Here is a 16,146-nt window from a genome sequence, read left to right as displayed (position 1 = left end):
TGCGTTGCCTACCTTTAATCGACGGAGAAGAGGGTGCACAGAAAGAAAATATTTTCCCTTTCCATATATCCTCTCATCCAGAAAGTCCACTTCCACTTCCCATCCTTTCCTTATAAGAAAAAGGGTAGGAAGGGAAAGAGGACCAATTTTGGCCTCCGGGACGCACACTCATCAGACGAAACGCGGAATTGCATCCACTTGACGCCTGTCTTTTATGTGGTCGTGGTATTTCACCGGGCGAGCCGGGCCGATTCGTGCGAAGATGTTAAAGCGGGCTCTTCCACTGTTAAAACCTTTCTTAATATTACTCATATTATCCACTTTTTCCGTCATCGCTTGTGTAAACATTGGAAAATAGGAGTGTACTGATATGAAATGACGTTTAAAGTAAATAGTTATCGTAGTTTTAGTAATAAAATAAACTCGACAGTACATAATTTTCTTTCATCATAATAAAATTATTTGTGACATTTTTGTAACTAATTTATTGTTACTGATTTTATTTTATCTATAATTAATTATCTAAATTAGATTTGATTGGATATTGATAAAATACAATGATTTCAGTTGAGTTATTTAATTTATTTTATTTAAATATCAGATATTTTCAGAATTGTCAATGTAATGATTTTAGTTATCAAAAAGGATTACGTCATTATTATGCTGCGTATAAATTGTATCAAAAATGTAGGGGTCTTTATTTTGAATAATTGAGAAACTTATTTCATACAATATATTCACAAAATTGGTACTTAATTGGTGCAGTTTCAATTGGCAATAACTCGTTTGATATACGTTTTCATTAGTTATTAGCACCCACAAGCTTTGGGCGATAGTACTTGCTTTTCCTTACCACGCATTGTACTTCTCAAGTAAGTCCCCACGACGCGTTATTCAAACCAACCGAACATTTTCATTTGTCGTTAATCCGTATGCAGGGAAACCCCGCATGCAGGATAACGACAGAGTTGTGCCCTTAAGGTCTATGTCGCTTAACCGTTTCAGTGCCGTCCAATTTCGTGGGCAGTAAAAAAAATTGTATTGACTTGGAACGTTTTAAATAAGTATTCTAATTGTATGATTCGCCTTAAGTTAAATCTTAGTTAAATAAACTAGTATTATAGTGAAGGTCAAAATTTAACCTTAGTTTGTAAACGTTAGCGTTTAAATTTTATCGTTTTTTGATATTAAATAAAATAGGTTGCAATTTAGTTTATTATGTATCCGTGTGATTTATGCAATCGCACAATGACCTTTGATAATAATTCGCGAAGATGACGTGTTTTATAAGTATTTTAAAGTTTATTTATCGTTTTTCAGTTAAGGTGTAACACTTAAGCGGGAGTGATAAGATGTAGAATAAAAAAATCATTTTTGTAAAAACATGTTCCCCAATTAATAACGAACATACTCAAGTATAACTGAAAAAAAAATAACAAAAAGTGAGTCTGATGGTTGACTAATTGAAACATGGGGCTTTTTGTTTGAATCTGTCATTTGCTGCGATTGTGATTTTTTTATTAACATGGGAATCCTTTGTCTATACACTCGTAAAAAAAATACTCTCAACCTTATTTTTCTAGCAAAAAAAAACCTGGGACCATCGTTAATTTGTACGGTAAAATATTATATTTACACTTATTTTGTTTTTTTATTCACAAGGCGGTTTACAAGGTTCCCTATATATCATGACTACCAAATAATTTAAAGCTAGGTCAATGTATAAACGAACGTTTAAAAATGTTAGACAAGGTTGCATATTTGTCGAAGATCATTAATATTGGAGAATATATTAAAACATTTAAAACGTATTTTAAGCTATGACTTTGAATTTAAATAATATGACATCAATTAGTAAAAAAAAACACCAAAGTATATACAGCTTATTTGTCATTGAATGATTTTTAACCTAACGTAAAATTGAAATCTTTATTTTCATCTACCCAGCCTATCTAATTATTCTAGGCTAGCGTCATTAATTTTCATAATATTTAGCTTAAATTATTTATTATGTAATGTAGTCATTAAGTTTTGGGTTCTATTGTTTTTTTTTATAACAGAAGGGGGCAAACGAGCAGCGGCAACACGGAGGTGTTCAACGACGCCCATGGAGCTAGCAATACGTGGTGATACGCTCTCTTCTTGAAGGACCCTAAGTCGTAGCGATGTTTAAGGATTGGTTTATATAAAGTTGGATGTTGGAACCAATACGATTTGATAACATGCCTAAAATAAGTCCTGTAACCAACACTTGAAACTGAAAATATGTTCCTGCTACTACGGCTATGTATTTAGATTAATGATTGCAATTATTAGTAATGACTTATTCTCATTTATTGCTAATTACTTCGGTATAATTACTCTTAAGATTATGGTTTTTAGAAAAGACTAAATTGTCGTACGATGGATATCGAATATTTCAAGATAATATGTTTTTTATGTTGTGTTTATTTGACACAACAAAGAAACATCACATTAAAGCAATACTCCTATCCTTTGCTATATAGAGATCATGTTTACCGTAACTTGAGCGAAAACGGTAGAGAAATGTTTTTTGCTATTAATATACGTAAGTATTTAATAATATTTTGGACTGTAGTAAATAATGTGGTTATTGTGAGGCGAAAGCTTTTATTCTTGTAACAATAGAGAGAAAAAAACATATTTTATAAGGTTGTTTTGGCAATTATATGTATATACCATTTTTGTGGGATCAATACACGAAAAAGATGTTTTGACGTATAATTTTTTTTTTCAATTTAATATTTATTTTTGTTCTACTAAATTTGTTGGTAAGTAAAAATAAAAAAATGCCAATTGAAAAAAAAGTTTCAAATTTTGACTGAAAAATTAGTTATTTTTGGACCGCTACATTTATTATCAGATCCATCTTGCGCAAAGAAACACGGGCAATGCATTACAAGACGTAAATGTTTGGAAATGAAAATGCTGTATATGTCACGTACTTGTTACAAACGTGACTTGGTCTGCTGTTACGATGACACTGTGGCTTCCCCTATTATCGAAGCGCGCCAGCCAACGACAGAAGTAACCGTTCCCGCTGATGAAGAAAAGATGATTGAAATTGAGCTGGTGCCATTAAATTAAAAAAAGAAATACGTAATTTCATTTAATACATATGTTTAACTTGTTGTCTATTTTTAATATTATATAGTTTAATTTTTTGAAATTCCAGTCCAACTGTTGTATTTTATAGTTTTGTTGGGTACTTAATTATCCTAAGATTATGTGTACCTAAAACTTTAAAAAGGGGAGATAAAATGTTTCTATAAATTATTGTGTTAAAATTAATCTACAGAGAAGGACAGAATAATAATAATGATTAAACTGAATCATAAGAGACAGTTTTGTATTTACTTTTGGTTCGAGTCAGGTCGGCAAAAATTAGTTCAATTATTCTGAGACAATGGACTCAACTTTGCTGTAGAAATAAGGAGAATACTCCTCGTTGCAAAGTTTTTGTACCAAATAAATGTATCAAATTTAAAAAATAAATAAGTGTCTGAATTTCGAAGCGATTGAACTCGAATCATAGAATTATTGATTTACTTTTTAAAGGTTTTTTTTTACAATGATGGCTACTATTATTTTACATAAATGTGGGATAATACAGGTGGCCCACTAAAGGTCGGATTGTATCTTATGTGGTCAAGAAAAATGTGTAGTTAATTTAAAATGATCCGTGGGTTTCTGAGACTAAAATTTCTGTTTAAACAATATTATTATCTCTGTTTTGTGAAAGATTATAACAGGGATAACGATGTTTTATACAAAGTATTTGGTCTCAGAAAGTCACGGTTATTAAACGTTCTTAATTATATTGGTTATTTCGTTCAAAAATGTTCTTTTACAATTTTTAAACTGATACTATGAATTAGGAAAATCAATCACCGTCTCTTGATTAATTACCAATAGTCTTGGTACAGTTAATCTATGCTTTAAATCGGTAAATCGTTCACGAGTCGCATTTCAGTTTGCGCTCGGTTGAGTGAAAAATCGTTTTAACCATGAATTTACGTACTTTGGATAAAGTTTTTGAATTGGAAAGTTATTAATAGTTCAAACGTGCGTTATTTCTTTTTTTTTTAACTAATATTATTTAGTCGTGCATTCAGAAAGGCGAATATAATTAGGCATTACGATAGTACGTCATAAAGGAATATTTTTGGATAATTTGAATACAATTAAATTGACTCGTGAGAAACATGTGTCAGGTTATACAAGAGGAAAAATTTCCGTCTTAAAATAATACTTTTATACGTTTCTTTGTATTTTGAGCAATCCATAATATTGTTTGTCAGATTTTTATTAAATGCTTATATTTTTTATCATGTATGTTTTTTGTTATTTAAATTTTAAATTAATTCTTTTGCATTCAAGTACACTGTATATGATTATTTTATACGTGAGATAATTCTTATGGTTTTCCGCATAATAAGCATTAATTAAGAGATTACCCGAAACAAACGAGGCCTTGCGGACATACAGACAGATAAAAAATTAAAAAAAAAATAGATTTTCGTTATAAGCAACGCAAATACGTTATGTGCGTAATCTGATTTTTTTCAAATTACACTTTAGACCTTCCAATTTTATTAATAATATAATAGTAGTCTAAATTTCAAAGATGAAACAAGTTTTTCGATTGTAGATTAAAATGTACAATTTTAATTGAAAACCTAAGATAATTGCAATATTTTAACCTTCACAGATAATTATCGGACACAAAATCTTACAACTGACATTTGCAAATCGTTTCTGATTCTAGAACAGTCTCTTTTAGGGGTCGTCTCCACGAACGAGAGTATCGCGACGAGTCCGCGCTTATATCATCGGATAATCTCAACAAACGAGTAATAGAGCGAACGAACGAACGAGCACGACAACGACGAATTGCGCTATTATGTATTCAGTTACTTGCAACAGATACATATAATGCTGAAATGACGTTGACAAGACGCCTACGTTTGACAGCGCGCTGACACTCGCGACGCGACGGGTACGCGACGATACGCTGACGTATTGCTCGCTCTTTGCCGAATGTAATCGCCGAATGGAGTCACGTTTTAACAATTTAATAGAAATAGGTGGTACCACGATACTATAGTCGCGATATTGTCGTCCGTGGAGCCAGCACCTTATAGGGTCGCCTTATTTTAGATGTAATTTAGAACTTTTTTCTTCTCTTGTGAAACAATTGTGGATCATATCTTTTTTAGTTATTATGTTCATAAATAATTCATGGTTAGGTAACCTATTTTAACGTTAAATAATTTTCAAAGTTGTGCAATGGTTATGAAGAATTCCCTTAGTACGAAAACAAAAAATACGTGGAAATAAAAAAGTTTTCAATTATTTCATTAACATATTATTTTAATAATATTCTTTTTTTGTAGAGTTCTGTTTAATTATTTAACAAATTTAAAAAGATCTTTTTTTAACAAAAGCAACTTGGAAAAGTAATGTATTTCGTTTGTGCAATTCATGAGAAAGTTTGGGGTTCAGGGTTATTAAGGTTAAAAGGCTATTTGTATTCACGGGCACTCCTTTTTTGTATGAGCGAGCTTTGTGTTCTGATTTTGCTCTTAAATTTTTATCGCAGTGCAAACCATTCCTTAAACAATGTTTAATTTTATTATTTTAATTACACTTAGCTTAATGGCTTTTTAATTACTTTTAAATGGTTTGTTACCTTTCCTCTTTTGTTTTTAGGGTTCCGTACCTCATAGGAAAAAAACGGAACCCTTATAGGATCACTTTGTTGTCCGTCCGTCCGTCTGTCAAGACCCTTTTTCTCAAAAACGCGTGAAGGTATCAAGCTGGAATTTATTTGATAGTATAAAACCAAATGGAAGTCTGTGGTATCAACCTACCCTTGTGGGTTACGAGAGTGAGTTATATCGTTATAGTTTCGTAAATCTCAAGAACGGCTTTACCGATATAGCTGAAAATTGGTGAGGAGGTAGCTGAGAGCCTGGAGAAAGACATAGGATGCTATTTATTGTTTTTTTCGAATTTATGCCTTGAAGAGCTGCTTTTTATTTAACATATCTACATATTAAGTTTTTTATATATCCACGCGGACGGAGACGCGAGCGACAGCTAGTTTTTATACAAATATGAAACAAAAAGATATCAACGAATTCGTTATACCTTTGTGACTATTCACACAAAAATATTGAATTGGACGATAGCCAACACCAAAGGTGGAATGGAATTCTGATAATATTAATGTTGTCACCATAGAATTAAAGAAAAAGTTTAAAAATAGTAATGATTCGATTTAAGTTTATGTTTTAGAACGAAAATATTACTTTGACCTTAAAAAAACATCAGCTGTAAAACGGTGATATCATAATAATCTTTATTAAAATATAGAATAATAGAGACGTAGAATTGTTCAATCATGTTTAATACCATAGTCTTTTATTGCTTCGTTTAGAATAGTGGCAGTAAATAATATAATAATGGCAAATTGCATTACGTATATCTTCAAATGAATATGTTTTCACACAGATAGTAAATAATTGTTGGCATAGTAAATATATTTTATTAATATTTTTTGCGCTGTAAGAGCCGAAGACTTTGGTTTAATCTTACTAATATAATATAATACTATGTTTCCTAGAACGACTGCATAGATTTCGCTGAAATTTGTCACAGATGTAGGAAATGTTCTAGAAAAATATAACATATATTATATACTTACTATGTTTTTTTTAACCCCGCGCAGACGGTGTCGCGGGCGATAGCTGGTCGTATATATTTTAAAATAACATTTACCATAATAGAGCTGATTGCTGTGTTATTTAAGTGCTAGATTATTGTGAAATCTTATGTATTAGAAATTAAATTTACTCTATAATTTTGACTTGAAATGTTAAGAATTTAAATCTAGATAACGATTTGAAGTTATTCTACAAAATTTAATTTAATATCTGCGAATGATGTTTAAATGACGCGTAAAACGTTTTGATACCAAACTTTTTCTTTTGATTACAGTTGTTGGCTTCGTCGCTAAGTACCCAAGTATCAAGTTGTTTTAAGTATTAAAATTCTATTATGATAAAATCTTTTAAATAACTAAAATATATAATCTTTGTTCATTTAATGTAAAGACACTTTTCTATATTAAACTAAAACAGTCTCAGTATAAATAAGTTACACTATTATACTAATATGAAAAATATTAGTATGTTTATCTATACTAATATTATAAAGTGGAAAAGTATGTTTGTTTGTTTGTTAAAACGCGCTAATTTTAGGAACTATTGGAACGATTTGAAAAATTCTTTTTTATATATTATATCATAAGGTGACAAACGAGCGAGCGGCCACCTGAAATCGCTGAAATAGCAAAGTGACCGTTGCCCATAGACATACGCAGTTGCATATGCGTTGCCTACCTTTAATCGATAGAGGAGAGGATGCACAGAAAGAAAATATATTCCCTTTCTATGCATCCTCTCATCCTTATGAGAAAAAAGAAGGGAAGGGAATGAGGAGATTTTTTTTTAATTCCGTGCGGACGGAGTCACCGGCGACAGCTAGTTTTAAATAAATAAGTTAGTTGATAAATAGTTTTCTTATTTGAGCATTGAAATAACCACATGAATAAATATACTTGGCTGCAAATGAAAATCCTGTCATGGGCTCATGAATAAGTGAGAATGCTCAAGAAACATTCTAAAATGAAAACATTCCTAAGCAGTAAATGCGAATGAAGAAACATATAACTATATGAGACATAGACGTTGGAATAAAATTCATACTCTTTATGTTGATTTCTCTTGTATGTATACAGAGTGTCCTTAAAGTCACGGATGAAACGAAAATGGAGGATAGGTAAAGCTGTACCCATTGTGATGATGAGATCATGCTGTTTGCATGCATTTTACTGTTACTTAGGACGTGTGTTAGAAATTCTCTGCATTTTGCAAATGTTTGTATTTCACATAAGAGAGTGTCGATTACGATTTATCGTAGAAGTTTAAAAATATTACACGCTTGCCTTATGAATGAACCATAAAGTGATAAATCTTAATGATTTTAATATGTACCATTTTAATTTAAGATATGATGTATTAAAAGCATTACCTTGAAAACTTAGGAATACGATAATTTTCAGTAAACTATAAAATAATGCAGAAATTTCCATAGACTTGCTGGGAAATAAAGACAGATAAAACATAATATGTTCTTGTAAAACAAAAAAGAAAACGACATTCGGCTAATGATAAAGTCGACTGCAAGAGGCATTAATAAAATTTTAAAGTTTTTTGTAATGGAACGAGAGCCGGCGGAACAAAATAACAAAGAAACAAAAGTTTTAAATTAGAAAAACAACTTTGCACTCCGCGCCCAATGTGTTTTCAACTCTACCTCTACATTTGTTAGAGTTAGCAAAATCGATTTATTTAAATACAAAGTCTATAAATGATAATGAACTAAACTATTGTGTACTAGTGTGATCATTATTTACTGTGTATCTGTGTACAGCTAGACATAGACTAATATCTCAAACGTCTTTCGTATTATGCAGTCCTTCGCTTTCTGCATCCAGCGAATTGCTGGCGTCCGTACCAAGTTGTCAGATCACATGGAAGGAGCACCTCACATTTCGTTTCCCGTTCCGATATTTAATTGGTCGTCTTAACTGATGGTTTACACAGTTTTTTCGTTCTACGCAGAAATAGACAACTGACTGATTCAAGTTTAGTGAAACAAAAAATATTTATAATTTACATAGATGTCATTGTTTTTAAGACCAATGGACTCGTACACTTACTACAATATTCAGAATTGCCTAAGTTTGAGCGCGTTAAGTGGCTTTTGGTAGTTTATGCGACATCCCACATATAAATTGGCTAAGTCCTTCCTCCGAAGCTCTCAGGCGAGATTACTTGGAACAACTTTACCTTACGTATCTCAATCGACTTAAGTTATTTACTTAAAAGGTTCAAGGTACATATTTAGTATGAATATAATCAGCGTGTTATTTAATGTTATTTTTGCCAAGAAATACTACTGTCAGATGTATAATTTATACTACTGTTAGATGTATATTATAACATTAAAAAAAAACTTAAAATTTATTTTAAACTAAATGAAGTTAAGCCTGACACTTTTTTCTTTTAGAATAATCTCGTAGAAATATCATAATTGATGCAGCGCTGTGCAAAAAGTTATTACATACAAGTGAGGTTCGAATTCCTTTTTTCACTAATTTTGAATTACACTTCCCACATCCAATGCATGTTTTGTGTCGATGTAACATAATCTATGACACTGCGGTGAAGATGACAAATCAGATGATACCTCTACTCTACTCTACTCTACAAAATTAGTTCAGTGGTCAGGCTCTAAGCCTTTAAATGTACATATAAACCCACATATATAAAAACAAACTGACATAAGCGCCATTTAAACTTAAAGGAAAATGACATTACCCTCTTTGTCAGGAATAAAATTACATGCTTTTGTTTTCTTTTTTTAATGACATTTGCAAAACATTAACCGGTTTACAAGGTAATACCGCCTGATAAATAACGCACCGGATATGTTGACGTACTGACAGTTACTCTGTATATTTAAATTTCAACTGCAACAGGATATTGATTAAAATAAATATTACAAAATAAAAGAAACAATTGAAGCGTCCTTATTACTTAATTTTCTTTAATAGTTAGTGTCGCTTTAAATAACCTTTTACAAAGTAAACATGGATTCTAATATCATTAAAGTCTAGTAAAATTTTAACTTTACTTTAATTTTAAAATCTCTCATCTTACTTTTTACTAATATTATAAATACGAATGTTTGGATGGATGGATGAATGGATATTTGTATGAATTTATTTCCAGAACGGATGTACGGATTCCGCCCCAATTGGGCATAGACGTAGAACATAATCTGGAAGAATATATAGGATACTAAGTTTTTTTATAATACCGCGTAGACAGAGCCTCGGGCGACAGCTAGTATATTATATTTATATTATTATTATAATATTATATTTATATATAAATGTGGATTGAAAGCAACAAACAAATTGCCAAGGGAAATTCAGTACAGTCAGGACAAACAGTTCGAATTAAAATTGATTAGTCAGTTGTAACGTATTGACATTTTTTCCCCAGTTAGCAAGAATGTTATTAACAGCACATATATTATACGTTCCCAAGGCATTCAGGGCCCAACTAATATAAGTGATTACGCCTCAGTCGACCTATGTGGTTACCGTCTACCAGTAACTTCGAAATAAAATAAACAATTCAAATAACTAGTGTTAAAACTACGTTTATGTCCCTTATTATTATTTATAGCTTAGTAAGAAAACTTGAGAGAGCGTCGGTGGCTCAGGGGTTTCAGCACTTGACTAGTAATCTGAAGGTCCTGGGTTCGAATCCCGCAATGTACTAATGTGTCTTTGGATTTTCGATTTACATATTATGTATACATTTATTCGATGTTCTTACGGTGAAGGAAAACATCGTGATCCAACCTGCACATATCTGTGAAGAAATTCAAAGATAAGTAAGTCAACCAACCCGCACTGGGCTAGCGTGGTTGACTATGGCCTAGTCATCCCAAGCTTAGGGTAGGCTCTGAGGGCCTCAGTAGGTACGTATAGTGAGCTGATAATGAAGAAAATCTGTTTTCCAATAACATAAATATTCAAATCTGTGTTTTCTTCTTGTTTTTCTAACATTCATTGTTTCTCGAGCCTAATTAAAAAACGGAGCGAAATACCACCGAAATAATAGATGAAAAAAATGTATACAAAACTCAATGGACAGGAAAATAATTAGTATTCGGTGTTCCCGCCGCTGGTTTGCCCCCTTTTCTTATAAAAAAAAAATAGTCGAGCGTACTCGTCGGAACAAAAAATGAAAAGACCTCAGGCGAGTACTACCGATTATGATAAATTGTATTGTTTTCCCGTGGACCATGAAATAAAAGTCAAAGTTTGCTTTTTATTATAATGATTAAGTACAGTATTCATTTTTTTAATGATTTTTAGACCTAAAGAAGAAGATAAAATAAAAATTATTATATAACCAAATTACGCCTAGTAAGTCTAACAAAAGAAAAAAGTAATAAAAACAAAAGAACTCGCTTCTGTAATTTAGCATAAGGAATATGTAAAACAAAATGTACAATGAAATAATTAAAGACAGTTCAGAGAAATTACTAATCAAGAATCATTAGATGTCGTTTATTCTACTAAAAAAAAATATATGTCTAGCCTTACTTTGTTTATTGTTAAAAGACCAACAACACGTTGGTAATCACGTAACAGGAATTTAATGTTTATTTTTCTTCGTTATTCTTAAATACAGAAATGTCCCTGCAAATAAAAAAAATGGTTTCACAAAAATCCAACTTGATTGGATTTTATTTCGGCTTCACGATACAAAGCCACCTAATTTTGTATTTTATTATTTTTTGTTATATTGTTATGTTCTTTTATTCTTATGTACGTATTCCATGTTTTTTATACCTCGTTATTTAAGAACCCAGGAGTTATATACTATGATAAATTTTACGTTTTTGCTTATGTCTAGCTAATTGACATCTATTATGTTAGTTAGTTTTAGTTTATAATTAACTGCTAACTGTTATGTTTTCGATTCGATTTCCAGATTTAAAACTTAATAATTAAAATGTCTATCATCAATCTGCCCTTATCCCTATCGAGGGTCGGCACAGCATTTACTACTCCTCCATACATCTCTATCAGCCGTCATATCCGAGTCTACCCCCTTCTTACGCTTATCCTCTTTCACACAGTCATTCCATACTTTTTTTGGTCTTCCTCTACCCTTGTAGCCATCCACATTCAATCTCATATAATAATTTAAATGTCTATATTCTATCAAAATCCATCCCTCCAAAAGCCTTCAAATTCTATTACAATTCTTTTCAACTTAGGAACGTCTTCAGCTACTCGAGTCGTTGTTGAGAGCTATCTACTTTGAGAGGATATCTTACTTTGATAACCTTGTTACTGTAGGAAATAATGCTAGTTGAAGAATTGTCGGATGGTTCGTAGTATGAGTGGCGTACTATGTAATACGAATTATATTTTATTGGAAAAATTAATATTTATTACATTGATATGTTAAATATGAACTGGTACGCTTGAAAAATATAAATGAATCAGTGGGTGCTGTTCTTTTGTTTGGAAATACAAGATGGATTTGTGATTGAAATTACTGTAATATAGTTTGTAGTGACTCGATTTCTTGAAATAACATTCGTTCTATCTAACCGTGGGCTTACGAAGCTAATATCCCCGTTTAAACGTATAACCTCTGTTTAGTTAAAGATAATGACAGGGAAGACGATATGTTTTATACAGAGATTTATATCTCAGAAACTCACTGTAAGAGTTTCTTAGGTATTTGAAGATTTGAACGGCTTGAGTCAGATATAAATAAGAAATTATTTTCTATTTGATGGAGTGAAATTAAAAAGTAAGCAAAGATTTTTGTAGCTAACATTAAAATTTAAGTTGACCCCGACATTTTTCTAAATAACTCGATTAAAATAAATTCAAACAAAGGGAGCGTGCTACAAAGTTATTCTCGGGGATTAACTTTAAATGGTATTTGTAAAGAGGCCGCCTCTGTGCCAGCTCATATTCAAAGGAATATTTTATAGCAATTTGCACATACAGGATTTGTTCGTTAGCTTTGAAGACGATTTAGTTTTATTTGTTCCTAATATTTAAACCTTTAGACTCATATGTTGGTAATTTAAAATAAAAAATATACATAATTATGGTACTTAGCAACGTAAGAGTGATAGGAATACGAACAAGGCGTGGGAGATCATTTATTTTATTGGAACAGGTATTGGGGGACGTTTATATATATATATTTTTATTACTCGTATGATGGTAGCAAACGAGCGAGCGGCCACCTGAAATCGCTGAAATATTATATGAAAACATCATTGCTTCAAATCAGTTTTATTCAGAAATGATGACAACGTTGTCATGTGTAGTCTATATAAAAAGGTGAGAGAGAGACCAAAAGAGGAAGTAATGACTGTAACATATTACAGACGAAATGCATATCTAATTATTTTAAGTAAAAAGCATACACCAATTGCTTGAAGTAGTCCATTTATGCTGATCCTAAGAATTTCTATATTTTATCAATAAATGTTTGTGAATTATTGATATAATAATATCGGTCACAACAGGAAATAAATGATCGCGACAAAAAAATTCAATATCCGTTTGTTGCCTCAAATCTTTCCTCAATCTCACTATCGTTAACTTCGTTGTCCATATGAAGTAGGGTTGGATATTTATTTTAACATTTATATCGAAAATATTTTCGTAAAGAATATTTTTTCAATTGACTACAGATAATTCTTTTTAAAACTCGATGGGTAAAGGGCTTAATTTTTAATTCAAAACACCAAAGAGGTTGCCATTAATCTATCAAAAAATCATTTTCATAATTTATAATGATATTAGCTTGCTCTTTTCTCTACAGTTGGTCTTCATAGTATTTTCTACTCTTACATACATCTCTACCAACTGTCATATCTGAATTCACTCCCTTCTTCATAAATTATAAAGTCTTTTATATTTTTCAAATTGCGTTGTACTTAAAGATGTTTCTGGTAAGCCTGATATTAATACTTCCCAAATATTGCTGTTACAAAACTTTTTGTCGCAGAAGTGCTTTCTCGAGGCTTCGTTGGAAATAATCGGGCAATAAATAGAGTATTTATGTCGGTTTTATGAGGACGATAACAAGCAGGACGGTTTGATACTTCGCTGAGACGTCAATATTTTGTTGACTAAGACCACAAATTATGAAAACTGCACGAAGTACGTTACATACATCTCATCAAATTAAATATTAATATATTTTATTATTTAAAGTTAATATTAAATGAATAATTATTAGCAGCAGTTTCTGGTAATGCGAAATAAGTGAAGAAATTGCTGATGAAAAAAAACACAGGTCTCTCATACTCATCTTGTCATACTTAAGACAAATTCCAATACTACTAAACAAAGATTCTAATTTTAGAACCACGTTTTTCCTTAAAATAAAATTATCAATGATTGAGTGAAATTGGAAAAAAAACCGTCTTTATTAAAATCTCATTTGTATACAAATCCAATGAATGTCGTCAGTTCTTCAATATTATTTCCTTTCGATTTGAATTTATCGGAAGCGAACACTCATCATGAGAATTCTAAATCCGACAAATTGCCTTTAAATATTTAAAAAGTAAGAATTCAATCTTTTTTAATATATTTATCACAACAACCAGTTGGATATTTTTTATTTTTATGTCTCTAAAGGTTGTTTTTTTTTACTTTTATTAAAAAAAAAACGAAATAAATATTTTAATCAATTTTCTTTAAAAATTATAATTTACCACTAAAAGTACATTATTTTTCTAAGAGGAAGGGGCAAACCGGGAGCGGGATAACCGAGGTGTTCGTCGACGCCAATGGATGTCATACCAGAGGAACCGCATATGCGATGCCAGGCTTTGAAATGATGATACATCTTGGCTTAATCTAAATAATCAAATCAGTAACCCGTCTTACTGCTCAAAATATTTTTTGTGACTGAATAGTCACTGTTTGCCTTGAAGAGACATTTACAGCTTTACCGGGCTTGAGGTGGCCGAGCGTAGATGGCGCTTAGCCTGAACCTCGTTTAAGAGTAACAAGACTCGAGAGCTCCCTCAGGAGCCTTGGCCCGGGCTGTTACTTCGTTATAGTTACCGGATTGGGAGGTCACCGAGCTCTTTTTCAAAATGTGTCGAAGCCGTTTAGCTTACTAGACTTTACATTATCCTCCCAGTCGCGCATTTGATCTTCAATTAGCCAATTCCCTCAAATTAATCAAATAACATCAGGATAATAAAAGTGGAATAGCAAAGAGTCAAACGGCGCCGGTTTCCTAAATTATGCAGAATAATTTAGCACACGAGTCAAGTCTATTCATATTCATGGCGAAAAACGTTTTAATTAAAATTGCCTTAACGTAAACTTTCTCGTATTTTTCCAACGAAATTAAAAACGTAGCTTCTTTTTGTACTTGTGATTGCAATAACACTGCCGTATGCTCGTTTATTTTCATTTAAGTGGATCCTCACTAATTAATATGTGGATAGAAAAAACATTTTTAATGCAAAATATAACCTCGCAACTTAAAAATATCTTGTGAATATATATTTAGTTTGTTACTAGCTGTCGCTCGCGACTCCGACCGCGCGTAATTAAAAATAAAACTTACTATGTAATCTCTGAGTTCTTTCTGGCTATGTTCTACATCTATGCCAAATTTCAGCGAGATACGTTGTGCCGTTCCGGAAATACTTGCAAACAAACATCCTTCCATCCATCCATTCAAACATTCGCTTTTATAACTTTATTAAGATTGGCTTGAACGTGGATTAACACAAAAGTAGATGAAGAGTGAGCAAGCTGAATGGATTGTTTGATCAAGGATGTGCAAAGAAGGGAGTAAATTCATACATGACGTCTGATAGAAATTAGAGATATCTGCAAGAGTAGTACATATTGTGCCAACTCTCCGTAGGCAGGGCAGGAAGGTGGTGTAGACATAGGATAACATTTATTAAATGTTTTTAACATCATGATGGACAATTATTTACATCAATGAGCCTCATTTTGTGTCAACATGTTGCGCCTATGCGGTGTTAGTTTGTGGTCATGACCACTAATTTGCCGCTTGTGTAACACGAGGTGAGGGGTAAGGGTTGAAGTGAGCGGAGGGATAGTTAGTTAGCCAGGCATACGTCTTTGGTTAGGAAGGTGTTTGAGGTATTTTTTATATAAATGACAATGTAAATTGAAGTGTTTAATTTATCATCGTTTTAGTTTTTTATTTATTGGTGTAGGGTTGTCCAAAACAAATGCTACTGTCGTTTTCCCTTCCCGATATTCTGGTTAAAAAAACATATACTTCTTTACACGTAATGTTTTTTAAAGTGTTAGCTATAATATTTCTTTGTAAATGTTTTCTGGCTGTGCAAACCCTAGATTAGAAAAAAGTTGTCTTGACGTAAATTATTATTAGTCGAAGTAATCGTAAAACTAAAAATTGTCTTTTATTA

The sequence above is a fragment of the Papilio xuthus genome, unplaced genomic scaffold, assembly GCF_000836235.2.
Source record: "Papilio xuthus unplaced genomic scaffold, Pxut_1.1 DF827680.1, whole genome shotgun sequence".
NCBI classification, from domain to species: Eukaryota; Metazoa; Arthropoda; class Insecta; order Lepidoptera; family Papilionidae; genus Papilio; species Papilio xuthus.
This window is presented reverse-complemented; position numbering follows the sequence as displayed.